Consider the following 27966-nt stretch of genomic DNA (forward strand, 5'->3'; position numbering starts at 1 on the left):
TTTCAAACTGAGATAGAGTGTCCCTATCCTTGCAGATGTGTAGGAAGACTAGCATATATCCAATACTTTCTTTGGGTCAATGACTTTAGAAATATGATCTCACTTAAAATGACCATCTTTGTCATATTATTGTTATCCTTGTCATTTTACAAGAAGGAGATGTTATGTTAGAGGGTAACTACTTTCCACAGGGTCACACATCTAATAAGTGCTGGAGCCCACGTCTACCTTTTTTGCAAAGCCTGTATACTTTCTATCCTTCATTCTGTGATTCACTGAAAAGATGTTTCATTGTTTTCATCGTTAATGTTGTATGTTGTTCTGTTTTTGCTCCAGGAAGGGTGATAACTGCCCCCATGTTAGTTTTGATTATTGGCAAAAACAAGTTGAGAAAAAAATGTCAGTTTTCTCTTTTCACACCACTTTATTAATAGCTAATTTCAAAGCTGGCCAGCCTGTGACATTCTGTTCGGTATACTGAATAGACTTGGTACTGTGTCGACCGATGATTCTTGTCTGTCTGCAAACTGAAATTGAACTACAAAATAAGGAAGACAAATGTTTCAGGGGAGGGGATTTTTCTCGGTATAAAAATAATTTTCTCTCAAGTTGATTAATAATGTAGGCCTTCACTTCCACAAAGCAGTTTAGAAAAGCAAGAAATAATCTGAGTTTTCAAATATAGGCATTGTTTTAGGAGTTGGTATTATCATATTAAAGTTGAGCTGGTTTGGAGAAAACTATGCATCTATGTGGGGTTTGTTAACATTTTTCAATCATAAAGAAATTACATAAAGTATTCTTTTAAGAGGCAGACTACCTTAATACATTGATAATGATTCTCCGTACAGAATGTTTGAGGAACAGGGTAGTTACTCTCCCTGGGTCTCGTTTTCTAAAACGAAGCACCGTATTAGCCACTCCTGAGGGTCCTTTCTGGCTTTTTGATTATATGACACTCTGACTAGCACACAGGCACACCTGCAAACCTGTCGAGAGTTCCTCAGAATCATTAATGATTATTCATGGCAAGGGAAGCGGAGGTAACATTGACTCTGAAAGCCGATCCTTCTCACTGGAGAAGTGTGCTCTTGTGTCACAGTGTTTTTGTGTATGAGAAATGCCACCTGCCAGTACTTGAAGGTCTCTGAGCACAAGGGATCGACTCAATGCCCTTCATGTTAAAACATCTCCTGCAAGCCTAACACAGTGTACCTGTGGTGAGGGCCGTAGTATGGATGCTCACATTGATGTTTTTGAGAGTTTCTGCTACACATATCCAGCTTGATCTTTGTCTCTTGCCAAAAGATACATGACAAATCTAGGGTGTCTTTTTTTTTTTTAAGATTATGGCTGTTTTGCTTTTAATCAGAATTTTTTTGAAGTACACTAAGCTGGACATCCTCTTGGTGCCTTACACATATCTTTAGTGGGATTCTATAGTAAAAAAAAAGTACATTATTTGAAAGGAGAACAATATGTGCTAATATTATCGCAGAAAGAAAAATTATAAATGATTCACAGAGTCACGAGAGTTTTTATTCTTGATCCTCTTCTTGCCATTGTAGATCAGATTCATTTTTAGTGATATAAGCTAAAAATTATTCATGAATTCTCTACTAGCATAATCAAGAGTCTAAAATTAGGACCATATCTAAAAAATTTAGGATAATATTTTAAGTTTAACTTTGTTTTTAATTAGCAAGATGAGATAAAAAAAATAGATTAATACATTATTTAAAGATCAAATTTGCTTTCAAGCCTGTTCTATTTGTTTCAATTCCCAGGATAGTTCGGGCGAGGACTGGAACGAATCAAGGTTGCCGTAATGAGCAGCCATATACTGGGAAGGGCTGAACAGGATTTCTAGGGACTAGTCATTTTGTTGCTGGAAGTAGTCAGGGCTAGCTATATTCTGAATTATTGCTGCTTATAACTTCAGGAGCTTAAAGAATCAGAAACCAAGAGTAATGACCTAGACGCCGTTTTGAACCTTAGAACACTTTAGAATGTACAAAGCCATTCTCTCCCTATAATCACATCTTACAATTTTTTTTTCTAAGAAAATAAGAAAAATATATGCTCAATGTAAAAATTTTGGAAGATACAAAATACAGAGAGAAGAAGGTTAAAAATGTTCTTGTTAATATTTTGGTACGTTTCATTGTAGCTATGATAGTTTTTTAATAAACTTTTGTACTTAGTGAATCCAGCCCGTATTTGTGAGGAATTTTGCTGAAACGTTAATAATGAGATAATTCTGGGGAAGTTGTATCAAATGGTTCTATATCCTGAGAGAAACCTGTATTGATGTGAAATGAACAAACCTTTTAGAATTTCTAAAAAAGAAAAAGAAAAAGAGTTTTATTTAAGCCCAAGTGAGGACAGCTGCCCTAGATATATAACCTTCACAAAGAAGAGAGTGCTCCAGAGAAGGAACGTTTGATACGGGGTTACATATGTTTTTTGTTACGTCAAGAGTTACAAATCACTTTGATGAAGGGCATTTCGGAAAATTACAAACTTTATCTTGTGGGTTTAGTATGTGCAAGGTTGCAGGCTTCAGGGGTATGGGAATGGAACGTAGGGAGATTTTTATTCTTCAGTTTGAAATGTTTCTTGGGTTATTTGCTAACGAAGCAGATGTACAATGTGTGCTCAGGGCTGAAATAGAGCCCATGCTTTGAAGTTGGGTGAAGTCATTTTGACCTTGGTAAAAGTATAGCTTCCCAGGGAGCCCAGAGTCAGGACCCACAAACATTAAAAGTTGAAAATTTTCTTTCTCACATGTTTACAACTGATGAAATGTATGGTAGCTCCTGGTTCACCTATTTTCTGGGTCTTGTATAGTACAAGCTTCTGGGTTATTTACTTGGCAAAGTTAGGTGCAGTTAATGGGTTATGCCTTAAAAGATAGGCAAATACCTTGGCTTTATTCTATGGAAAAAAGAGGATATTGTAAAAATGAGCAAAGGATAAATATAGGCAAGGATGTCTGGAAGGAAAAATTTCAGGCAAACCTTGAGATGTTGTCCTATGAGTAATTTAGAAAGGCTGTTTGAACTGTGTATCAGACGCATCTTGCTCACATTCTCAGATTTTTGTGGTCTCATGTGTGTCACCCTTGGCCACTGCTCCACCTACGTCACTTCTGTGGTGACACACTCCATGCAGGCTGAGTGATCCACTGCCTGAAGCCAGCAACCATACACCCAGACTTGCTGACGTTCCCAAAGAGTAAAATATGCAATTTGGTAAGTACTGTTTGGAGCATGAAAGAACACTAAAGGTGGCAAGGAAAGCTTTGCTGGGACTTGAAAATTTAATAGGATTTTGTTAGATGAACAAATTGGGGAGGAGGGATTGCTATGGAGAAGAGAATAGACATGGAGCTCAATTAGGAAGTTGTTGCAATAATCCTCATAACGATGAAATAAAACCACCACAGTGGCTTGGGAAATGGAATAAGAGAATTATTTGAGACATAATTATGTGATGGAATTGACATATTTAGGAAATTGGAAAGATGTAATAGGAAGTGAAAGCAGGTGAGAAAAGGAATAGCTAAGAGGAATCCCAGGTTCCTGGTTTGGGCAACTAGGTTGATAACGAAGCTATTAATCATGGTAAAGAATTCAGGTAGAAAATTCTTTAGGTTACAATGGTGGTGAGATCATTCTTTGAAATTTTGCATTCAACATGTTTGTAGCATATCCAAGTGGAAGTCTGTAAGGAGCAGTTAGGCTATAGGGAGAGGAATATAGGAAAGACTAGAGCTAGTGGCTTTGACTTCCAGTTATTGGAGATTGGATCTGTAGGCATAGAAAAGGGAATACAACTAAGGTTGGACATTTTGGGCAATGCTAACATTCATCGTTCAGGGAAAGGTGAGTGAAGTCAAAGTAACTGAAAAGAAGTAAGAAGTGAATGAAAAGATAATAATGAAGTGACAGAGAAATTATTTAAGAAGTGATAGCATCCAAGGAATTCAAGGGTCTGTGTTCCCATGATAAATTGTAAAATTATAAGGCCAACAGGAATTGCATATCAAGAGATACTATTCCCATTTCCTGGAAGAATATTTCAGGACAACTGTTGCTGCGTATGGAGGGGCCATCTAATAATACCAGTTTCTTAGGTTTGAATACTTAGTGGCATAATCCAAGTTATTTCCATGAAGGTTTTATACTATGTTGGTGACTGGAAGCTTCCTTGTGTTACATTCATATCACATTTACATTCATTGGACATTCAACAAATATTTATAGAGTGTCAACCCTATATGAGAGATAGGATACATTTTTAGTGAACTAAAAAGGCAAAGACCCTTGCTCTTGAGAAGCCAACATTCAAGAGACAGAATAAGAAATTAGCACAATATATACTTTTATAAAAGGTGATAAGTGCTATGGAAAAACTAAAATGGAATAAATAAGATAAGGAGTATAGTGGGAACAAGAGGTCTGGGGCTGGGTAGTTTACTATATATATGTTAAATAGTGCATAGGACCTCATTGAGAAACTGAGGTTGGTGAACTATAAAGAGGAGAAGGAGTTAGCCAAGTGGATAAACAAGGAAAGAGCATGCCAGGCTGAAGACAAGATAAATGCTCAAGACAGGTGCACGTCCAGCATGTGTAGGGATCTGGGAGGAGACTGTGGATGTAGGCAGAGTAAGCAAGGAAGAGCAGGTAGATTCTGTAGGGCCTTGTCTGAGTCTTATTAGCAGTAGGAAAGGAATCCTTTGCAGGTTTTAATCAAAGGAGTGACCTGATCTGACTTGCCTTCCAAAGGATCATTTTGGCTGCTCTATTGAGGACAGACTTTTTTTTTTTTTTTTTTTTGTAGAATTCCATGGTTACTGCTACTCCCTGATGCATAAGAGTAAAAATAGGAGAGCTAGGAAAAGGTTAGATAACAGGTAAAATTTGATGATGGTTTCAGGATGGTATCAGTGAAATAGAAATAGATGGATTCTGGATATATTAGGAATATAGAGTCTACAGTATTTCCTTTGTGATAAAACAATTTTGTATAGCAGTCAGCTACACCAAACGTTTGGCAAAGGACCTTATGAAAAGAATATTTTGCAAGGTATTTTAATCCAATGTTAATATGTTACCATCAGATTCATCTTCCTCCTAAAATTTATGCTAATTGGTATTGTAGTTATCGCTGTGTTTAAGTCACTAGGCTCTGCAAATATGTGTCTGACAGGGTTTCATGGTGTGTAAACAGGATTAACTTGTGAGGTGGTAGAAATTATACCTGCTCTTTTCCCAATGGCTTTAGATGGAATATACTTTCAGGTTGTTTCTCCCTTCCACAGATTCAGTACTTCGAATCCCTGAATATCTAAATAGTTCTCTTGACATGACTCTTTCAGATATGCTGGTCTAGTTGGTATACTTTGCATGTTATAAACTATAGTCATTTTAAGTTAATGCCTTTAAATTATGAAACCTATAGTATTGTATTATTACTGGCCAAGGCCTTTGTGAGAGGCTGTTATGAGTGTAAAATTTGGTTCAATTGAGAGGAATATTTGGATGACTTCATAAATATTGATTGAAATACATGCTGGTCTAAGAAAATTATAGTTTGCATGGTTTGATCAAATAATGCAGTTCTGCAATTTTTTTTGTCAAATTTAAGTTTTCCTCAACAGATAGCATTGGAATGCTCTTCTGTTTAAGTTAAACATGGCACCATATTTAATTGTCCAATTATCTTTTAGTGGCATCTTTACTACAGGAGTATGTTATCTTGGGCAAAAACAAGTAAGTGTGATAAGCAAACCCTTACAACTAGTCTTTTTATTTTGTTTTATTTTACTAAAATAAAAATAGTAAAAACTACTTTTGGCTAACAGTCTAAACTGTTATAATATATAACCAAATGAGCTCAATGTATATGTGCATACACACACACTGATAAGTGTATGCATGTGCACATATATACATATGCAAGCCCATGATGTTTAACAATATCATCAGCTAGTGGAATTAAGCTCAACATAGCTATTATATTTGTAGCCATTGTGCATTGTGTTTTCATTAAGTACAGGCAAATAATGAAATAAATTGGTTTTCTCTAGTTAACCTATGGACTAAATCTTACATTTAACCTGAATATTATGAATGTCTGTCTTTAATTAAGGGCGTGACAAATGTATCATTTGTTTTAGGGTTAAAAAGAATAGAAATGTAAAGATGTTAAGTAACTAGGCAGGTCACATTTCTTCTTGTGGTTTGTAATATAAGTGAATAAATTATTGCTGACATTATGCTTTCTGAGACAGGTATTGCAATAGCATGGTTATTAAGGAATGCTCTTAAATCTTTGAGTTAACTTTTTGTTAATACATGCATTTTGTTTGGATAACAAAACAGCTGGAGTGAAAAAAAAAAACCCACTATTTTAAAAAAAACACAACTGAAGGTCACTGCTCTGCCCCTCTGGGAGTGGCATGATTTCTCTCCTAAAGTACCTGGACATTTTTTAACAAGACACCTTGAGAGACCTCTTTATGTTGGAAAGCAAGAGCCCTCCAGGGTATGGTTTGAAGGAGACTGATGGCTGGACTGCTCAGCATAAGAAATAAACTGTTACTTGAAGGTGGGAGTGACCCAGGAGAGAGAAAGAGAGGGTCAGAAACATAATAGCAGGTGGGGGACAGTAGAGAAATACCAAGAGTGAGAAATTCCTAGGAGAGGGATAATTAAAGGACTGTCCTTATTTCTGTTGTTGCTGTTGGGAGCCGTAATCATCTGCATCTTGCTCCATCACACACCCATTTAGCAGTGTCTACTCTATACACAAATTTCTTGGCTAAATGCTTTTTTGATAAAGGAAAAGGCTGTATGTCTGTGATGGCTGCTGAATAGAGAGAAGAGAATAAATATGTTGGGTCAAACACAAGTGAGAATTTAGCAAGGGAGGAAATCAGAATTAGAGATAACAGAAGGCACACTTCCAGGTTTGGGGAAAATTCTTTCTAAGGAGATTCTTTTCCCTGGACATGAGATAGAAATTAGAGGAAATCATAAAGCAGAGGATGATGCCTGGATTCTACTTGCCTTGGTTGTTGCTTTGAATCTTCACTTCTTTTGGGGCACCTGGGTGGCTCAGTTGTTAAGCGTCTGCCTTCAGCTCAGGTCATGATCCCAGGACCCTGGGATCAAGCCCCGCATCGGGCTCCCTGCTTGCATTGGGCTCCCTGCTAGGCGGGAAGCCTGCTTCTCCCCTGCCTCTCCCCCTGCTTGTGTTCCCTCTCTCGCTGTGTCTCTCTCTGTCAAATAAATAAATAAGTAAATAATCTTAAAAAATAAATATATAAATGAACGAATGAATGAATGAATCTTCACTTCTTTTATATTCAAAAAGCTTAAACAGCAGTTTTAAATGTAGAAGGATATGTTCTTTTTTTTTTTTTTTAATTTTATTATGTTATATTAGTCACCATACAATACATCATTGGTTTTTGATGTGGTGATCCACTAACTCCATTAGTGGAGGTAGGTTGGCATTCCTGGGCTCCTTGCAGCTTGGGAATATAGTAGGGAATCTCTGAGACATTTCAAACATTCAGAAAAACTAACAAAAACTGAAAAGCTTCTCATGATGAGGTGACATGAGCTAACTAATCTGTCAAATATCTCCTCTATGATAGAATTATATCCACTCAGTTGACAATTGTGTAATGGTATCTCATGCCTATCAGAAGCTCTGATTAGCAGTTAGATGTATTTGATGGAAAAAGGAGGAAAAAACAATTATTAAAAATTTCAATTTATATTTCTGCTCTTTCCTCCTGGGCTGAGGTGAGCCTTCTCATTTTGAAGTCCTCTGTGTTCCTTGAGCAGATAATGAGACTACAGAACTGCAACAGAGACAGAGGTCTGTTAACTCCTAAAGCCAATCCCTTCATAGAAGTCTACTTCACTGTGAAATGGGTGGAAATGGCTCAGCTGTCTTGTTAACTATAGGCAGCTTCTCAAGGAAGTCAATGAAACTCTCAATAGAAGCATCTACAAATTTATGGTGGTGACTGCAGACACAGAGCCCTTGAAGATTTCTCACATCTCCTATTGTGGTTTGAAGAGCATGCTTCAAATAGGACCTGGGATGATGGTTGTCTGCTCGGTCACCAGCAAAAAAGATTTGCAGCTGAAACCCAGGATTCAGTCCATCCTGCAGTTCCTGGAAAAATCTTAGTCTAAACCACAGATCTCAGCCAAATCTCCTACTGACTTCCACCCTCCCCACCCCCAGAAAATTGTGCAATACATATTGTCTTTGAATCAGTCCGTTTTTTGTTTTGTTTTTTCAGTATTCATATTTTAAATATATTAAATAGTAGTCCAGAATCTGACTTCTTGATTTTTTTTAAGTACAATTTTCACACAGCTATTTTAAACATTAAGAAAAACTAGAAAGGGCACAGTTGGCCTAGGGAAGATATCTAGTCACAGTTTTCATCAACTAACTTTTATTGAACACCTGTTATGTGTGGAAATACAAGGTACATAGTGGTACTTTTGGGACTAGTTTCCTCCTCTAAAGTGTGATGCCCTTGAGAATAAGCATCGTCACCTTTTTATTCCCTGCCTGACATAGTGTTCCATACATGTGAGATGAATGAAGAAGTTTCCTTTTTCTCTGTGAAGACTTAAAATATGAAACCTTGAAGGAAGAGGAGGAGAGGCAAGGTGTTGGAGGATTTGGCGAAAGACTGGTCCCTGGCTCCAGCCAACAACTGAGATCTTGAATCTGAGGAAATATCTTTTCTTTGTGGGTGGACAATTTGTTACCTCATTTGGGATATTTGTGTCAGCTCTCAGAGCTCTTAGAAATGCATCCTGCCAAAATAGAGATTCTTTACTGAATCAGAAATAGCGTTAAATAAGTCATTTATTCTTGTGAGTACCCTAGTTAAGATTATATTTTAATTCAGAGTTTTGTTTTGTTTTTCCAATTTCTATGATCTTTTCAAAACATGTTAATGGAGTTCATGGAGAAAATTCATTAAAAAGGTACTTGAAATCAGCAAATCTGACTTTATCACTAATTAGCAGTGTCTGCCCTGACATCCCATTGCTGGTGTTTTGAGGACCATAACATGTTAAAGTTTTGTTATAAATTTTAAGAGGCCGTATAGGTTCAGATCTTGCATTATAAAACAGTAGTTAAGATCCTGGTACTTGAAGTCAGATCCTGGGTTTGAGTCTTGTTTCTGCCTTGTATTAATTGTACAACTTTGGGCATGTGACTTAGCCTCTCTGAGGCTTCGTTACTTCATCGCCTGACACCTACTAAGTGCTCAACAGATACTATTTATAATCGCAGTATTATTTTTATTGTATTATGCTGCAACTTATTTTAAGGCAAATTTATTCTATAAAATAATATAAAGAACCCTGTGCTGTCAGTCATTTTCTGGGCAAGCATTTAGGGTTAGTTTTCTTGGGAATGCATTATAAGATGATGAATAGCATGATTTTTAAAAAACTGATCTCATAACAAAGAGTAGAGAGTCTTCTATATTAAGAAAAAGAAAGTCGTATTAAATTTGTCCAGGTAAGGAATAAACAAAATTCTACCGTGGTACATAAACTGTTCAAACACCATGAATTAACATTCTTTTAGTACATAGGGATTTTAGGAAAGAAAGAGTTTAGAGTAACAGCCAAGTTATTATATATCCCCTTACAGATAAAATATTGAAAACGAGGAAATGAATACAAGCAAGAAAAATCTAGGCTGTGCTGGCTGAAGTGTACAGAACAGCCCTATTTCCTCTACTGCCAATTGTGGTAAGTAATGGCCGTGGCAAAGGCAGTGGTCTGTGTTCAGGAGAATATCTCACCTGTCTGCTTTTATGGAATTGCTGGAGATCAAGAAAGCAGCTGGATTTAGGGAAAGGTCTTGGATACCAGCAAGATTAGAGTTAGAAAGGTCTTGTTTGACTAAGAGGACATATTATTGACAACATTTGAAGACTGTTACTGGGTTGCCATGAGGAGTCTACATAAATGTGTACTATGAAGTAAAGTCAAAGAGCCTTGTAGAATTATGTGAGATAATGGTGGTCTTAGAGGTCATGGCTCTTTAGTGTGGGAAGCGTTAAGGAAAGAATGGAGTTACGTTATTACGCAGCAGCTCTGTCAAGTAGAGCAGAGTGTGTTTTAAGGGATAGTGCCAATTCCTGGAAGATTTGACAAAGTTCTCTGATTTTTATTAAAAAAAAAAATCTTCCAAACTTCACAAAAGATAATTTATTGTATTTAAAAAAAAATTGAACTTGACATGTTTAACCAATGTGAGGGTGGTAACTAAAGAGAACTCTCCAGTCAGTATTAGGAGACATCATCACCCTTTTAAAATACAAATAACCATTTTGTTTCCTTAATCTCCCTCATTTCTTCTTTGGTCTGTTTCTTAAAGGTGGGTGATTCCTATTTTTTCTTCAGAGTCTCTCTATCTTCCTCCTTTCTTCCTTTTTTTTCTAGTAATTACATTGTCATTTAAACATTATGCTAAATATTCAAGGCACCACTGGATATAAGAAATTAGTAAGACCTGATCTTTGCCCTAAGGTTCATGTGTTAGGGCAGAAAGGTAAGATGATTTGTAATAATATGTGATAAAGGCTATGTGCTTTGGAAACATATAAGAGGTGACATCTGAAGTTCCATAAAGTCTAAATGGGTGTTGAGGAACAGGGCATTTCAGGAATGGGAAATGTGCAAAGACTCAGCATGGGGTGTGAAAATGCATAGTGTCTTGGGAGACCCATAAGTCATCTTGTGTGTTTGGAATATAGAATGTATGTTGGAATGTGCAGCAGCTGAAGCTAGATAAATGGGTAACTAATCATTTTGTATTTTATTCTGCAGGTAGTGCAGAGTAATAAGAGGTTTTTAAGCACTCAGTGGGCTATCTCATTTCTTTTCATGGCTTAAGCAGCCTCCCTAAGTTAGTCATTCCCAAATCTTAATCTGCAGTTCTGACTTTGTTCCTTAGTATCATAATCATATTTGAAACTGCTGACTTATTATTATCATCCTGCTGTTACTCAAACGAGTCCACTTCAAAAGAACTTACTTTGCTCCTTTAAATTTTTCCTCCATTTGTGCTCCCTTCCTTGTTTCATGTTGCCGGTTCTCTCAAGTTAGCCAGGCTGAACATCTCAGTGCCACTTTTACCTTCCCTCTTTATTTCAATTTCCCCGTAGTCTTCTGTTCACCAAACCCTACCAGTTTTGCTCCCAAGTACCTCACACCCATTTCCCCATTTCTGTTCCTACTGCCACTTCTGTAGGGCTCAGACTCTCATTCCTTCTCATCCAGACTTTTCAATGGACTTTTAAATGATTTGGTTATTTTCTTTATCATTTCCAGTCCATTTCAAATATAATGGCATCAGAATTTTCTCACAGAAATGGGGGTCTCATCTTATAATTCCTATGCTCAAGGGGCACTTGGGTGGCTCAGTCATTAAGCATTAAGCGTCTGCCTTCGGCTCAGGTCATGGTCCCAGGGTCCTGGGATCAAGCCCCACATCAGGCTCCCTGCTCAGCAGAGAGCCTGCTTCTCCCTCTCCCTCTGCTGCCACTCTGCCTACTTGTGCTCGCTCACTGTCTGTCAAATAGATAAATAAAATCTTCAAAAAAAATAATTTCTCTGCTCAAAAACATTTAATGGTTCTTCACGTACAGAATAAAGTACTGATTCCTTAGGGCCACAATGCAGGGTCCATGATCATCATCTGTGTTCTTTCTTTTTAAAAATATCTCCTTCCCTTTTCCTTCTTTTCGTAATCTCCTTCCTAATAAATACTCCTTGTCAGAAATCACCATTCATAGGTCCACCATAATGCTTTAAAACAAACGAACAAACAAACAAACAAAAAACAAAACTCTTGATACATCATGTCTTACCTTATATTAATTCCTTTAATTATATTTTTAGAAGACAGTGTATTTAGTTATCTATTACTGTGTAACAAAGTACCCCCAAATTTCGCAGCTTAACATAACACATTTATTATCTCATGGTGTCACTGGGTCAGGACTCCAGGTGCAGTTTAACTGGGTCCTGTTGCTCAAGCCTCTCACTAAGGCTGAAATCAAGGTGTCAGCTGCAGCTGCAGTCATCTCAAGGGCCAATTGCAAGGCGGGGAGTGTGGAGGGGTGGGGGGCTGGATCTGCTTCTGAGCTCACTCAGTTGTTGCAGAATTCCGTGTCTTCCAGGTTGTTGGACTAAGGCCTCAATTTCTCACTTGCTGGCCAAAGACTGCCCTCCATTACTTGCCATATGGGCTTCTCCATAGGGTAGCTTTCAACACGATGGCTTGCTTTAGCAGAGAAAGAGAGAGGAAAGGAGGGAGAGAGAGAGAGAAAAGGAAGTCATAGTCTTTTATAACCTTACCTTGAAAGTGACATCTCATCACTTTTCTTTTTAAAGATTTATTTATTTATTTCAGAGAGAGAGCCCGAGCTCAGGGGTGGGGACAGAGGGAGAGGGAGAGGGCGTTTTAAGCAGACTGTGCAGGAGTGTGGAGCTTGACAGGGGCTTGATCTTACAACTCTGAGAACACAACCTGAGCCGAACCAAGAGTCGGACGCTTAACTGACTGTGCCACCCAAGTGCCCCTCCCCCATCACTTTTGCCATAGTCTGTTTGTTAGAATCACATCACTACATTCAGCCCACACTCAAGGAGAATGAATTACACAAGGTCATAAATGCCAGAAGGCTGGTATCACACAGAGCATTTATATTTTTAGTCTTTACCTCTGTGTCTAATGATTTAGGCATTGCAGGTCTTTCATAATTATCTGGTGAACTGAATGAAAAACACTATTCCAGTTTGCAGCTCAAATTTATTCTATGTTAATAATTTCAGTTAATAATATTTTATTAGAATCAGTCAACTCCTTTGGAATTTTTTATGTAATAAAAAATGAGGGAAAAAAATGGAAAGATAATAAGGGATTCGTCTGGGAGCTCACCAAATGAAACCCCCTCATTTCATTTGGTCAAGATGGCTACAACCTGCTAGATAGGGAGGGAGACAGGATAGTGTGAGGGAAATTACCCCATGATATCATTTTCTTGAATTTCACTTGAGGTTAACAATAAAATACATACTGGAATCTGTTCCAGGTAATTTCTTTCTTTTTTTTTTTAAATTTTATTTTATTATGTTATGTTAATCCCCATACATTACATCATTAGTTTTTGATGTAGTGTTCCATGATTCATTGTTTGCGTATAACACCCAATGCTCTATTCAATATATGCCCTCTTTAATACCCATCACCAGGCTGACTCCTCCCTCCCCCTCCCCTCTAGAACCCTCAGTTTGTTTCTCAGAGTCCATAGTTTCTCATGGTTCATCTTCTAATTTTTTCAATATTTTGGTTATTTGGTTTCTTAATTTTATGTAATTGTGTGCTTCTTTAAACATTTTAAAATTTGAGGCATTGCTAGGTTTAAAATGATTTTTCTCTATAAGGTATAAATTTGAGGTATTGATAGTTTTGAAATTTAATACTGCTTATTAAAAGTTTCAGAAATAATGCACTTTTTTTACATTAGTTTAAAATAGTTAACTTTTTATGTCATCTTTATAAGCTAAAGATTATTTTAATAGGTATTATAGGCCCAATTCTTGTGGACTATTATTGTATTATAGCTTCCTCATTTTATAATTCAGAAATATTATACTTTGACTCCAACGAATTATTTTTATATGCCTTTTCAATGTTATAAACAGATTAAAAGAGCCTAATGTGAAGAAGAGAATAAATTCTTTTAGGAATATTCCTAGTGTCGCTTAAGGTTTTATTCATTACTTAGTTCAAAATAACCTCGGCTTGATCTTTTTTATGTATGTATTATCTATTTTTGAGATGTTTGAGACCAAAAGAATAAAGCTTAAGTTCCCAGGAGCAGCCAAATAATTGCATTTTGAATTTATAAAATCCTTTCTTTTTAAGCTGACAATAGTGATGAAACATTTGCATTTGAACCTGGCAACATATAAATTTGAAAGTTTGTAATGAATAAAATTGTGAATTAAATGAAGAAGAGAAATATTACTCTTTAAAAAAAACTTTAATGGAACCATTAAATATGGATTATAAACCAATTTATTTTTCAAGCAACACATTATCAACTTTCTCAGATCCTTACAAATTTGTTCAGATATTTTCTTCCCTAAACTTCTCTCATTTTCAGGTGTGATTTTAAATGCATGTTTTTAGTTCTCTTTAAATATATTATCAAGTCTTATAACCAAGCCCAGTTATATATATTTATACTTTGTACCTCTTCCTCAATTTGAGCTTAATGATCAAGCCCATTTAGAATTTAAGAATTTGGAATATAGGATAAAAGTGAATTTTAAACTGGTTACAGGTAATGCCAATTTTACCACATTGCCACCTGTTTTCTCCATAATAAGAAATTAAGCACAATGTCAAATATGAACTAAATTTGATGCTTCTTATAAGAAAGTGGATTTTTTTTCTAAATATTAATGATTATATGGGTACTAAATTTTTCATTACTGCCTTTGAGATATGTTTGATTACACATTACGTTTTGAAGAAAAATAAGAAAAAAAAACTATTGATTATTTTTGAGATAATTATAATAAAAAAAGAATACCCACAGAAATCCGTGTTAATTTTCCCCAACTGAATTGACAGTTCATTGTTCAAGTTGACAAAATTAGCTAAAAGTATAGAACATATAAGAAATGCAAAGCTTCAAAAACAAACAGTATTTTTTTTGACTAATGGCTAGTTTGTCTTTTTCATTCTAATAAGACATAAACTGATTAATGGCTTTGAAATTTCATTCAGATTTATTTTAAGGTTAGGAAAGTATATTAAAGCAGCATAAAACTTGACAAAATAATTATGCCATCCCCCAATTTTAAACTATCAAATTGATTTTCATAGTCTAGTGAGTTATAACATGGAAAGAATAACTGTAAACTGAATAGATATTAATGGGAGATAAGAAGAAAAGGTAATACCATGGTAAGACTATAAAACTATTTATCAAATTTCAAACTAATTCCCTGTGGGAGTTATATTGTTTGGACTTTGATTATTAGTGATTCTAACTATTACTTTTCCATGGGAATTTTGTTATGGCATGTGTTCATACGTGTATACATATTGGAAATGTGTAAAGTCACTAAAGAGTGTACAGTTGACATCACAAAGTTCACAGACATGGGGATAAGTCATCCAAAAGGACCTTCTCTGGTGGTAACTTGGTCTTATGAACTATGTGTCAAAAGAATGTGGTAATTCAGTGCCAATTACTAGTTATGTGATCTTGGACACATTTACTTAGAATCTCCAAGCCTGTTTCACATCTGTTAAAGACCTGTAATCCTAACTTATCTCTTAGGGTAGTTGTGGGGAGTTAATAAAAATAATACATGCATTATGACTAGCATAGTGCCTGGCAAATGTAGGCATTCACTAAATGTTTGTCATTATGAATCCTTTCTTCCACAGTTGTTATTCAGCCCTTATATCTGCCACACAGTACTCTAAGGTCTGGGTATACAACAGTGAACAAAACAGATGAATGGGAAAGTAAAAAGTATACACATAACCAAGATTACTTAAGTAAAATAAATGGTGGATTAGATAATGATAAGTACTAGGAGAAAAATAGGTCAGAGAAGAGAATTAGGAAGTACATTGAGAAAGAGCTTGTAATTTTGAATAGTTTGGCTAGAGAAGCCATCACTGAAATGAAGACATTTTAGTAAAGACCTGAAAGAGGTGAGGGAATAAGCCATGGGATGTCTGGAAGAAGAGCAGTCCAAGGGGAGGGATTGGGCAAGTACAAAGGCCCTGAGGTGGTAACAATAAGGAATCTCTATGGAGTGCACAAGGGCAGAAGATTAAGGGAGGAGATAGTGAAGTAATGGGGGCCAGATGGTGTGGGTCTAGAAGGAGGCTACTAAGACTTTGACTTTTTCTTTGAGAGATTTAGGAAGCCATTGGAGGGTTTTAAGTAGAGATGTGACCTAATCTGACCTATGATTCACAGGGTCACTCTGGCTGCTGTCTTGAGACCAGCCTGAAGGGATATGGGCTCAAAGGCTCTTGTCAATTTAGGTGAGAGATGGTGCCTTGGAGGTGATGATAGCAGTGGAGGTTGTGAACTGTGTCGGATAATTGATATATACTGAATGTTAAGACAACAGGTTTTGTTAGAGGATCAGGTTTAGAGTGTGTGAAAGAAGGGTCAAAGATGACCCAATTTGTGGGGCATGAGCAACTAGAGTGGCATTACTGAGAAGGAAAAGATTGAGAGAGTGTATGAGCAGGGGAAGATCAGAATTTCAATTCGGCATATGTTATGTTTGTGAATTTTGTTAGATATTCAAATGGAGTTGTGGAAATGTAGTTGGATTAATTATACTGGAATTCAAGAGAAAGGTCTGGGGTGGTAGTAAAATTTTAAGAGTCTTAGGCATGCAGATGGTTTCTAAAGCCAGGAGACTGAGTGAGATGTTCAAGGGAGTAAAGTGGATGAAGTAGAAAAGATGAACCAGCAAAGAAAATTGAGGGTGAGGAAACTGAGAGAGGACAAAACAAAACAAAAAACAAGACGGATGATATTCTAGAAGCCAGGGGAGGAGAAGTCAGTGAAATGTAATGAGTCAAGTAAGCTGAGGACCAAGAATTAACCATTATATTCTACAACATGGAGGTCATTGGTTACCTTTTCATTAACCAAACTCTAAAGTTTCCTGATTGATTCTGCCCTCGTATAGTGCTGTCATCATCTTTATCTGAACCATTTTTTGATCTGCTGTTTTTTCTGCTGCTGGACTCCTGTTCATCACCTCTCACTATTCTCATACAGATTTTGATTCTATTGTAAATGAACTTTCCTGTATTGTCATTGTGTCATGGAATTCTTTCTTCACATCCTGGTGCCTTTCTCTACATGGGTTTATAATAGCCATTGTGAGTGGAGACACCCCCCCCCTCCCCGGCCCCCCCCCCCCCCCCCCCCCCCCCGCCCCACTCTGCCTTTGAAGTTCCCTATGATTGTTCTGAAGTATTAGCATTGTTTTAAGGCCACCTGCTGCTTCTCAGTACCTTTTTTTTTTTTTTTTAATCTTTAAGCAAAACCCTTTTCTCTTTTGGTGCTAGTATTATGCATCTAATTCCCATGCCCTGCACCACCTCAGTGCCATTAATCTCCTGGCATTACAACTGCTACCCACAGTTATTGGATATTTTGGTGGTGTCAGTAAATATTGAATATTGGATATTTTGGTGGTGTCAGTAAATATTGAATCATTATCAATAGTACACTGGAAGAGCTCATAGTTTGTCACGTGTTTATTACATCATATGTATCTCCCTCATTGTCTCTAAAAAAAAAAAAAAAGCAACATTCATTTATATTTATATACTCTTCTGTGACTTTTAAAAACAGACACATCTCATTAACTTTAAAAATACACATTTCATTGAGAGCAGATGTAGAGACCATGAATACTTGATACATTGTAAAAGAAAATTTGGTTTAGTTTCTATAAAACTATACTAAGTACCAAATATGTGCTAAAGCTTAAATTGGGTGGTAAAGGGTCAGAATGAGTAAGACAGTGTTACTGCCCTCAGGGAACATGTGGGTGGTATGTGTATATGTGTGTGTGTGTGTGTGTGTGTGTATGTGTTGTGTTGTGGGCTACACAGCACTGAGATAGGCAAGAGACAAACATATTGTCAAAATCTTATACTCATGTGTGCTAAGTGCATCAAGAGCTCAGGTGATCTAAGTGATTAAAGGCATGACTGTTACTTTAATTTTGACCTGTCTTTGTGGGCTACTTCAATACCTGACCACTTAGCTATCTTTAACTCTGGCTCCCCTCTGTTCCTGGCACTAATTGAGAATCAGGTGAATGACCTAGATGTGGAGGTGGTCTCACTGTGGTCTCACTGCCCCAAACAATGGGCTCCTGCAGTTTGATAGACACAGTGGCTGGGAGAAAGGAGAGGAGGAAAGGGCTAGGAGTGGGAAAGTACTGAGTGTTTGAGGGGGAAAATGTATCTTAAAGTTTCCTTCCCTCTTCCCCGCATAGAGTTTTCAGTCATAAAGAGAAGTGCCTGAGGAAGAGCTCAGTAGAGGTCGCAGTGAGAGAGGACTCTGAATGGAAGCAGCTGTTAGGGACTGTAGGTGTGTATAGGAACATGGCTGGTCCGGGGGTGCGGAGGTCCTGAGTCTTTCACTATAGTCCCTTCAGAGACTGCAGTGCATTGGCTGTTCACCAAGTCTGGGTGGGGAAAGATTTCCCCTATGAGGCCTGCCAGGTAAAGCCTTTGTATTTGCCTGTGGTTGGTCCTGAAAGATCACACACAGATTTTTGGTCAGGAGCTAGACTCTTCTAAGTGTTACAGTAGAAATAAGCCTGGGATGCTAAGGGATGTAGATGAGAAGAAATTTATTGAGTCTGAGTGTGGGGTGGGGGAGATATCAGAGAAGCTTTCCTGGAGGCTGTGAAGCTTGAGCTGATCTAAATGATAAATAAGTATTGGGCCAGTCTTCTATGAAAAGCATATTCTGAGCTGAGGCAGACATATGAGCAAAAACATGGAGGCATGACATAAAGTGTACTTAAAGATGACAAATTTTTGTGGTAACAAATTACCACAACCTACTGGCTTAAAATAGCACAAATGTATTCTCTTATAGTTCTGACTATCAAAGCCTAAAATAAAGGTGTCAGCAGGGCTATATGTCCTCTGGAGACATCAGAAAGCAGAAGCTGCTTTCTCCAGCTTCTAGAGCAATCCTACATTCCTTGGCTTGTGGCCCCTCCCTCAGTCTTTAGCAGCTTAGCATGCTCTCTGCTCTCTGTTCAGTTCTAAGATTTTCCCTTTCTGACTGTAATCTTCTTGCCTCTTTCTCTCCCCTTGTGATCACATTGGGCCCATCTGGATAAACCAGAATAATCTCCCCATTTCAAAATGCTTAAACTTACATCTTGCAAAATCCTTTTCTTCCAAGGAAATTAATGTTTTGATGGTCTTTTATTTAACCCACTGGTTAAGGAGGGTTCTCTGTCTTAAATGGTATGATGCAAACACATGACACCTGACACTGGAACAATGAGATGGACATCAGTTTACTGGTCATATATCTTCATAGCTGAGGACACTGCATATCATGCAGGGGGTGGTGTATATAATGCAGGGAGCTGCACTTGGGAATACAGTGACCAAGTGGGGGCTGTGGGAGGCAGGATTTGGGGTTGGGTTCCCATGAGCGCATGATTCCCATCAGAGAAGAGAATTGCCTTGTTTGAATAATTTTGTGGACTGCAGGGCACTGAAACCCACTACGCAGGGATAAGCAGGCACTGTGCCTGGTGCCCCTGATCAGGAGGGTTGTTTAGCTAGGGAACTTTACCTGCAGGAGCCGAGTGGGTAGGAGACTTGGAGTTGGGCCATTTGAGGCCCTCCCAATATTATTAGGTCTCAAGGCAGTACCTAATACTGAATCTTAATCTCAGGCCTTACACCATAGATGACATATTCACTGGTTCTGGGGATTAGGATGTGGGCATTTGGGGGAGTCATTATTCAACGTAGCACAACAATTCATTGAGTTTTGCTGGATAATAAATGTATAGTTTGGAGGTGAGAGAGAAGTGGAAGGAGATGAATTTAGAATAGTTGCTAGAACTTAGGCTCTATCTACTGAAGTTACAAAGCTGAAGTCCTTATGATTCTATCCTGATAATGATGATGATGATGATAGCAACTAAAAGATCAGCTTACATTTATAGGGCACCTGGGTGGCTCAGTCATTTGAGCCTCCGACTCTTGATTTTGGCTTGGGTCATGATCTCAGGGTTGTGGGATTGAGCCCCAGGTTGGGCGTTGCACTCAGATGGAGTCTGCTTGAGATTCTCTCTCTCTCTCTCCCTTTGCCCCTCCCCCACTTCATGCTCTCTCTCTAAATAAAAAAATCTTAAAAAAATAAAATATCAGCTTACATTTAGAGGACACATATCACATGTGCACTATGCTAAGGGCTTGACCTATATTTGCTACTTTAATTATCGTTAGGACACTGTGAGGTATATCTCCATTTTACAGATGGAGGTTTAGAGATTATGTAATCTACTCAAGATCATACAGTCCTAAAGTGATGAGCTGTAGCTCTGACCCAGATAGTCAGCCTCAATGTGCTATAGTATCATGCCATAGAGTTAGCTCTTTATCACACTAGTGATGGGGGAAGGGTACATGATTCAAGGGTCCTGGAGCAGGGCACGACATGAATAGGCATTAAAGTCTGTAAGCTTGATAGGTATCATCTATGTATGGAGAGGAATGGTTTAGGGGTCAGTTAGTGAAAGATGCTAAACTGTTGAGGATAGTCCTGGCCATCATTCTTTCCTGAAATGATCAGTCTTGTTCTCTGATTCCCACCCGAAACAAAAGATTTAGTCTGAATTTGGAACATTTGTTGGTCAATTTTTCTTGCTTTACCAGTGGATGATGTTACTGTGCATTAGTGGTCAGTATGCATGCACGATGTCTTCTCTTCTGTTACTTGTCCCTGTGAATGCAGCACTTTTCCGTGACTTGTATGTGAAACACAGAATGGAGGGTGTAGATACAGAAAGCCTCTCTTGGCTTGTTCTCTAATGCCACACTGGGGACATAGTGTTTACTCAGCTGTTACTGAAATGGTATTTTGTTTCCCATTCCAGTATTGTTCCCTGTGAACACAGCTTTAGGATTGGATTCCTTGTGAAGTGGGGTGAATGATAACATTCAAGCCCCCCAGTCCCCACACCACACCCCTCAGGTAACTCTTAAAGGCAGAATATGTTTTGTATAAGAATAATGGTTTGGAACCTGTGTAGTATGCAAATAGGAGAATGTTCAAATTGCTTCTCTCCTAGGCCTTTGGTATTTTGGGGTGCTATAATTGTGCATTCACCACCTGAGAGACTACAAAGGGAAACAGTGATGTTGGGTGAATGAACATTTTAGTACAGAAATAGAAACAACAGGCAACTCATCTCAAAATCCAGAGATCACCTTTGTTAGGAAGTTAGTTGTTATAATAGGAGTCTGAGATACGTTTTCTAATTGTCAGCATATTCCATATGACATTAATAGCATTATTCTGAAAGTCAAGGTCATATCACATTAGTTTTAACCTACTCTATGCAGAAAGTATTCAGGAAAAGTAAATACTATCTTAATGGATATTTGTTCTTTTTTCTAGGATAGATTATAATAGTAGCCTGGCATTAATTTGACTTTCTACTTTGAACTGCTATTGTTAAATCTCTTAAAACATCTTTTGTTATATGTAGTAAAACATTTAATAAACATTTAAAAAAAAGACAAAATGGGAAACAAAATATGAAATAAAATCAGTATAAGATCTAGGTCTTATACCAAGGTCAGGGACAAAGTTCTGTTCAGTAGAATTCAAGTTATTTTTATAGTACTGTCCTATAATTTGTGAAATGTGTATGTGTTCCTAAGAAACTTCATATGCAGCACCAAACAAATGCTTTAGAATTGGAGGATAATGTTCATGAAAAAAAAAAATTGAAGTAACAACAAGTAAGTTTTAATATTTTTTAAAGCAAGTAACTTGAAAAGGAAGGTTATGACCTTGTGTAAAATTATGTATGTGAGAAACATCTTAATATGTGAACATATTTAGCTACTACTTAGCTGGTATTTTTAAAATAAAAACACTCAATTTTGATTTCATGTGCTTTTTTTAATAAAGGGGATTAAGAAAAATATGGTAGAAGTTAAAGCAATGAAAAATATGCATTTGTCTATTTGCTGCAGTTTGTTTCTGGGTACCTTAATGAAAGTTAACAAAAATATAAAAAAAATAAATAAACACCAGGAAGTAACAAGGTCTTGCAACACAGCAACTAACCAATGACCATTAAGAGACCACATTTGGCTTCTCTGCAACTGTCCTGACCTGAATGAATTTCAGAATTGCACTTTTATAATGGTGCCGTTTTTATGAAGGCAAAAGTTGCATAACCTGACATCCAAAAGTAAGTGAATGTAACAATTTTTTATATGTGAACACACCCTCAGTTTCATCATATTCATGAAAAGAAGAGAAAGAACACTGGGCTAAAAAGGTGGCAGCCCTTGTTTATAAGTGTTTGGACTACAGAAAAAATATAGGAGACAGGATGTAAGGTCACTGACATGATTCCCAACTCCTGATGTTCATAACCTGTGTGAGTCCCTCCCCTTGAATATGGATGGGACCTGTGACTTGCTTCTAATTAACAGCATACACAAATGTGATAGGATATGTATGATTATGTTACATAAGATGTAGCACTGGTCTTGCTGGAGTCACTCACTCCTTTGTTAATTATGAGGAAGAAAGTCACCATGTTGTGGGTTGCCTATGTTGAAAGACCCATGTAGGAAGGAACTGAGGGTGGCTTTAGAAGCTGAAGGTGGTCTCTGGTCAATAGCCAGCAAGACTAAAGCCCTCAATCCCACAACTGCAAGAAACTGAATTCTGCAAAAAATGGATCATTCACTAGTTGAATGATAAACATATATATCAAATATAAATTGAAATAAGTGTTTTCATATAAGCCTCCACTTGTAGATTAATGAAGTAATGGAAGGATATTGAAAGACAGTGGTATAAAACAGCAATGTCAACTGGAAAGAAAAAAAAAAGATAATAAAAATGTCTTTAAATGGAATAAAAAGATGATAAAAATTCTGTGATCAATTTATAGATTGAGCTGATTATAAAATGTTATTTTGCAATTTTAAGCAAGAGGATATTAAAAGTAAAACCAGGATTGTATATTATAAATACTTGGACCCAAACTACCTCTTCATTTGCAGTCGGGGATGAGAATTCTGCCATCCTCTGACTACCTTGCTTTTTAAAGAACCGGTTTAATGCAGCTCAGAAGTGTGTGGATATTGCTGCATTGGAAATTGGTGTTTGGAAATAACTTTTTGCTATTCTGCAGGCAAGGGCTGAAGCTTCAGGAATTGTGTTGATACCAACAATGCTATTCAGTAGTAGCTCTTTGAATATTACCCTGTCGAGGATAGTTTGTCTGATGTTCTGAGGCCTGGGTCTGTGGAGTAGCTGGGGCTTTGTAGCTCCTTATTCTGTGTCTCTAGCAGCTGCTTTTGAAGAGTAGGGAAAGGTGCAAGGTGCCTGTTTACTTTTCTCATTAGTACCAACTCTTGCCCTTCTTGTAATTGAATTAGCTTTTCAGTACCTGCATGGCATGCCTCATGCTTGGTCCTTCCTCAGCTTTATAGCGACTTGTCCTCACCAGTCTGCTTTCTCTTCCAGGTCATTTGCCTTTTACTTTCATATGTCTTGTGGCAGTGCTGTGGGTGATATGTTCCTACCTCATCCTGGAAGCCAATGCCAGGGACACATCTTTTGGATCACCAAAATACAAGGAAAGTCTTACAAGTTTTTTATTCTATGGAATCTATTTTTTTAGCCTCATGGGTGATGACCCAGTGGTTGGAATTTGAAAATCAGTGAACTTGAAATAATATATATTCCGATAACTTTCCTAAATAAAAAAACTTACAACTGGTTTTCCTGAAAGCATTCTTGCTCTATAATATTTTCCTTTTAAAACCTTTAATAATTACATTTAATAATGCCTACTACTGAGATATGGTGTGAACTTTGTACCATGCTCCTATTGTTTTCTGGAATGTTCTTTTCCCATTCTTTCACCTCTTCCAATCTGTGCATATGTGTGCATGCCTGCTCTCTCTCTCTCTCTCTCTCTCTCTCTCTCTCTCTCTCTCACACACACACACACACACACACACTCCCTCTTTCTCTCCTTCTTTGTCTCCTGAGAGTGCCACCTATTCTTTAAGGCCCATTTCATTTTCCAGTTTCTCTGTGAAGCCTTTTCGGATTTCCTTAGGTAACTGTTACTCCATTTTTCTTACGTTTTTTAAATATATATTTATAGCATCTTTATTTGTGTTAGAAGCTAAGAACAATCCAAAAGTCTTTCTAAATTTAAAGGAATAATCCAAGTAGAAATCCTCCATCAATGGAATGCTATTCTGCAATAAAAAGTCACACTATTGATGCACACATCAACCCAGGGGAACCTCAAGGACATGATGTTGAGTGAAGGTCTGCACTCTCAGAGATTCCAGAGGCTGTCTATTTTTCTTTCAATCTTCATAGATTGGTTTGTTCCTCTCTCATGGTACTTCTCTTAGTCTTTACTTATATTGATGGTTTGTTGTCTTTATTAGATCATAAGCTATTGTGAGGCAGGAATTGGACTAATGATCCTTATATTAGTTAGGATCTGGACCAGTGCCCTGCATAAAATAGGTAATCAGTAAATGGTCCTTGGATTACAATGAATGAACTCTTTTTAGCCATGGTGGAGGCCTTGCCAAAAATGACCTGATGTTCTCTCAAAAAGGATATCCAGTACACTTGGCCATTTATTCAACCCATAGGAAAACCTTTTGTGTTGCTATCCTTCATGCCTGTTGAGAAGTAAAATCTCTCCTTTCTTTTGTGGTGGTTGGAGGTGCTAGTTTGTTAGAAGAATAAAGCTTTAGAAACCATGTATTAGTCTCTCCCATTTTTTTTTCAGTTCTTTTTTATTTTTTATTGGTCAGTGATAACTGAAGTTTTAGGAACTTGTGATCTAGAGTGTTTCTATATTCCAAGATCAACCAACAAAAGGGTTGAAGGATTCTGGTGAAACTAGATATGGTGAAAAAACAATAAACTAAAATATAGGACAAGTAGTGTCAACACTAGCATTTTCACAATTAGTCGTGTGACATTTGTCACAGTCCTGCATAATTAAGATAAATACAATTAAGATTACCTTTCAAGGTAGTTGTGAGACCCAAGTAGGTAATCCAGTTACATGATATTTTTGTTGTTTTTAGTGTAGTCAGTCTATAAGGAAGGGATTGTGTTAGTTATTGATAGTGCTTCTTTGTATCTTTAATGTCAGCTGTACTTCCTTTAGTGCCTTCTATAACCCAGAGAAAGTCTACGTCTTTCCTAGGATCAGAATTACAAATTGTTAGGGCACCTGGGTGACTCAGTCAGGTAAGCATCTGCCTTCGGCTCAGGTCATGATCCCAGGGTCCTGGGATCGAACCCCTAGTCGGGCTCCCTGCTCAACGGGGAGCCTGCTTCTCCCTCTCCTTCTGCCCCTCCCCACAACTCATGCTCTCTCTCTCTCTCAAATAAAGAAATAAAATCTTAAAAAAAAAAAGAATTCCAAACTGTTATCCTTCTGGTGACATTGATTTGATTACATATCATAAAGTGTCCAGCAGGATTTTTATTGTCAGTTTAAAATGAAATAATAGTGTCAGCATTGGAATGCCAGTGGTAGATATTTGTATAACTGATTCCAGCTGAGAAGATATATGGACCCTATTTCATTTTTTGGTACGCTCTGGTAGGGTGAGAGGTGAACTTTAAGTCTGAAGAATCCTTATGAGAGTATTCTATATGAAGGATTATTTCTGTAATGCAAAATTTGCCTTTCACTTTGCATGAATCACATCAAATCAAATGGAAGTGATTGTATTAATTCCTTAAGTGATTGCACATCCACTCTGTGAAGACATGTTGCCAAAATACTGCTCCCGAGTGGAGTAGGGTTAGAACTGGAAGGGTGAAATTGACCACTTATTCCTCTCTCCTCTGTCACTGTCATTAAAAAAAAAAAAAAGGTATTACATAGACCACACACACTTTAGAGTTGATGAAATTTGTCTCTTGTCCCCTTTGTCTTCCCTTAATACCTGAATATAGTTTCCTATAAGCATTAATTATTACCACACACACACACAATTTTTTTTCTTTTCTTTTTTCTTTTCTTTTCTCTCTTCCCTCCTTCCCTCCCTCCCTCCCTCCTTCCCTCCTAGGCCCCAGTGGCCTGTGCTGCTCTCTGACTTTGTACAGACTGCTAATGTGCACCACCCCCTGGTCTTTCCTCCCAGAAAGTGAGCATCACAGGTTCCTGAATGCTTTACTTCTGGTCTAGTAAAATCACACTCTTTAGGGCAGTTGATCTCAGCTAGATGTTAGGAAAAAGGCGGTAAAATAAATTCATACTAAGATGCCATTGCTAATAGCTGACAATAGCTCAGGCATCTCAAGTTCTATTTGTAAGACCAAAAGCTGGACTGGCCAATATTGGGCTCACAGGAAAGATTTGATAGGGAACTTTCCTGAGCCCTCTGAAGTCATCCACCAGAAACTAACTTAATCCTACTCAAGATGTAGGCTTTCTTCCTGAATTAAGATTTGAATGGATCACTGAACACTAAAGAGACTACTCTGAATCTAAAGCAAATCTTGTTTGTAGAAGATTCTTAAACTGGAAGATTAGTGGAAGTCCAATCTAATCTACCACTGAAGGCCTAAATGAGAACCCTTGCTGGAATTAAAAACAGTAATTTGACATGGGGTCCTGGTCTATGTCCATTTAAAACAGGTAATAAAAGATCAAAAGGAACAGAAATGGGATGAAGGATAGGGAATTGATGGTTTTGAATGTGTCAAGTCCTTCATTATTATTTTTCAAACATATATTAAACACTAGGGTAGGACACTAGGGTTTCAAAAGTGAAAGGCACGGTCCCTGAACTAAGGAAGCTCCCTCTCTAGGGAGTAGGTTTGCAACTAGATATTTACCTTGTAAACATGTGATACATGCTATGATAAAAGTAAGGACAAGGTATTCTTTTGTTTTTTTTTTTTTTAATTTTATTTTATTATGTTATGTTAGTCACCATACAATACATCACCAGTTTTTGATGTAGTTATCCACGATTCATTGTTTTCTTACAACACCCAGTGCTCCATGCAGTATGTGCCCTGCTTAATACCCATCAATGGGCTAACCCATCCCCCCACCTCCCTCCCCTCTAAAACCCTCAGTTTGTTTCTCAGAGTCCATGGTCCTCATGGTTCATCTCTCCTTCCGATTTCCCCCCCTTCATTTTTCCCTTCCTTCTCCTAATGTCCTCCATGCTATACCTTATGTTCCCCAAATAAGTGAAACCATATGATAATTGACTTTCTCTGCTTGACTTATTTCACGTAGCATAATCTCTTTCAGTCCCATCCATATTGATGTAAAAGTTGGGTATTCATCCTTTCTGATGGCTGAGTAATTCCATTGTGAATATGGACCACATCTTCTTTATCCATTCATCTGTTGAAGGGCATCTCGGCTCTTTCCACAGTTTGGCTATTGCAGACATTGCTGCTATGAACATTAGGGTGTATATGGCCCTTCTTTTCACTACATCTGTGTCTCTGGGGTAAATACCGAGTAGTGCAATTGCTGGGTCATAGGGTAGCTCTATTTTTAAATTTTTGAGGAATCTCCACACTGTTTTCCAAAGTGGCTGTACCAACTTGCATTCCCACCAACAGTGTAAGAAGGTTCCCCTTTCTCCACAACCTCTCCAACATTTGTTGTTTCTTGCCTAGGACAAGGTATTCTGAGAGTTCAAGTAGTACCTAGTTTAGACTGGGAGTGGCAAGATACAGGAAAATATTCGGGAAAGCTTTTATTTGGTACACTAACATTAACTGAGTTTTAGAGGCAGAATAAATGTTAACTAGAGGAATAAAAAAAGATCTTTTCTACGGTCTTGTTCTTTATCTTAATTGGAAATTCATTAACCCTGAATTAGTCCATTTATTTGTTTTTTAAAGTATTTTCTAAGTTCACAAACATATTGCAGGATAAATTAGAGGTTGAAAAGCAACTGGAGCAAAAAATAAAAAGCATTCATATTCCTTTTGAATGCCCAACTGTGTGTACATTTTGGTAATTATAGGCTCAATTACTCATGTGTACATTTCTACCAGTACCA

At 37.4% G+C, this 27966-nt stretch overlaps 1 protein-coding gene and 1 long non-coding RNA gene across 2 annotated transcripts in view; both read left to right on the top strand.

The window, feature by feature from the left end:
- The window catches only part of LOC116632639, a 1010297-nt gene that overhangs the window by 388849 nt on the left and 593482 nt on the right, over positions 1 to 27966 (top strand). The gene's annotated exons all lie outside the window — the stretch shown is intronic.
- On the top strand, positions 8393 to 23843 carry LOC116632926. The gene is made up of 3 exons (XR_004299533.1): positions 8393 to 8921; positions 9715 to 9815; positions 20784 to 23843. It is a non-coding gene; the product is annotated as an uncharacterized LOC116632926 (long non-coding RNA).

The sequence above is a fragment of the Phoca vitulina genome, unplaced genomic scaffold (assembly GCF_004348235.1).
Source record: "Phoca vitulina isolate PV1807 unplaced genomic scaffold, GSC_HSeal_1.0 scaffold7, whole genome shotgun sequence".
Classification (NCBI taxonomy): Eukaryota; Metazoa; Chordata; class Mammalia; order Carnivora; family Phocidae; genus Phoca; species Phoca vitulina.